Raw genomic sequence first — 1,933 nt, 5'->3', positions numbered from 1 at the left:
ATGTTAGTCAACATAATGTCCAAGGGCTTGAAAAACACTTGGGCTCGCTCTCTGCACCTCAGCCATTGTCATGAAAAGCCAATGCACAGATAAGCCTGCTAGTCTCAGGAGGATGAGAGACACATGGAACAGAAGTGAACCACCCCAGCTGAGCCCTGCCTAGATCAGCCAATTTGCAGCTGCCTCCGCTGTGTGAAAGAACCTAGTGAGAACTGCCCTCCTGAGGTTAGATCAGCTAACCCTCAATTGGCCCTTAGATCCATGAGAATATATTGCTGTTAACTGCCATCAAGTCAGCCCCCAACTCATGGCGACCAATGCACAACGGAATAAAACACTACCGGGTCCTGTACCATCCCCATGATCAGCTGCGAATCAGACCGTTGTGATCCATAGGGTTGTCACTGGCTGATTTTCAGGAGTAGATTGCCAGGCCTTTCTTCCTAGTCTTCCCTAGTCTGGAATCTCCACTGAAACCTGTTCAGTATCATAGCAACACAGAAGCCTCCAATGACAGACAGATGGTGGCTGTGCATAAGGTACACTGGCCAGGAACGGAACCCAGGACTCATGGAAAGGGAGAATTCTACCACTGAACCATCAATGTCCCCATCCATGAGAACATAGGATTGCTCTTTTAAACCATCCAACTCTACTCAAACCATTGAGTTTTGGAGTGGTTTTTTATAAAGCCTTTTCTGGCAATAGCTAACTAACACAGTTGTGCATCTGAGGCTGGAGGTTGAGGGGTAGGGCCTGGTATCTGCTGGCCATGCTGTACAACTCTGAGTGAAGGGTTCTATTTTCTAATTCACACAAGTCACCATGTGATCTAGTGATAAAGCTACTGCCATCAAGTTGATTCCAACTCATAGCAACCCTATAGGATAGAGTAGAACTGCCCCCATAGGGTTTGCAAAGAGCGGCTGGTGGATTCGAACTGCCGACCTTTTGGTTAGCGGCCATAGCTCTTAACCATTGTGCCACCTCTTTAAAAATCTGTACTATCCATTCCCGTATCCCTCTTCCCCATTCTCCAGCCTCCAATCCCCCACCATATGCCTCCTCCTAACACTGTTTGGCCTGAAATCCACAGTCGGCCTTTTCAGCCTCATCCTTGTTAACATTCTAGACTCCTTAGAGCCTTGTCCTTCTAAAGCTCTCACCATGTCAATCTCCTAGCCTGGTCAGTCCCACCCTTCCCTTTCTCTTCCATCCTCTACATTCAAGACAAATGGCAGAGTTGGATAAAGTGCCATGCTGAATGCGTCCCACCTCGCCACGCTCCTGGCGTTCAGCTGGCTGTCACAGTGCTCAGTAAGCTATGCATCATCCCAGGCTGCCCCCTGTCACAGTGCCCAGGTTCCTCTACCCAGCAGGCATGGGTCAAGCACCTTCTGTGGGCCAAACAGGGTGCAGATGCTGGGTAGGCTAAATGCCTCCAGAGCTTAAGCTTTCCACCTGGAGGAGAGGCAAGACAAGCTCACGACTATCCAGAACATAAAGCAGAAAGTGGTATCATCCATGAGCTACAGATAAAGTACCATCAGTGTTCATGGGACGAAGAGTTTACCTTTAGCTAAGGGTCTCGGGGGAGGTTTCCAGGAAGAGGTGACTTTGAACCAGGTCTTGAAGGATGGCAAGGATTTGCAGATGCAAGGAAAGGGAGGGTGAAGTCCCTTCAGGCAGAGGAAGCAAGGGCGGGAGAAGAGGCATGGAAGCCTTCTTCAAAGTTACAAAATCACCTTAGAACTGCTGAGAGCTATTTGGTGCGGGTCCATATGCCGCGTTTGCACGTGGGGATGGGGAATCTCCTTCTGAAAATATAATTTGTCAACACCCTGGGCTCAAAGGAGAAAAACAGAAGCCAGAGTCTCGTTAGCTTTGAACGTCCACAGTCCCTTGCAACCAAATGGCTGCTGTGACTCAGGCG

This window comes from Trichechus manatus, unplaced genomic scaffold, assembly GCF_000243295.1.
Source record: "Trichechus manatus latirostris isolate Lorelei unplaced genomic scaffold, TriManLat1.0 scaffold00143, whole genome shotgun sequence".
In the NCBI taxonomy this organism is placed as follows: Eukaryota; Metazoa; Chordata; class Mammalia; order Sirenia; family Trichechidae; genus Trichechus; species Trichechus manatus.
The sequence above is the reverse complement of the archived record's forward strand: the minus strand, read 5'-3'. Positions refer to the sequence as shown.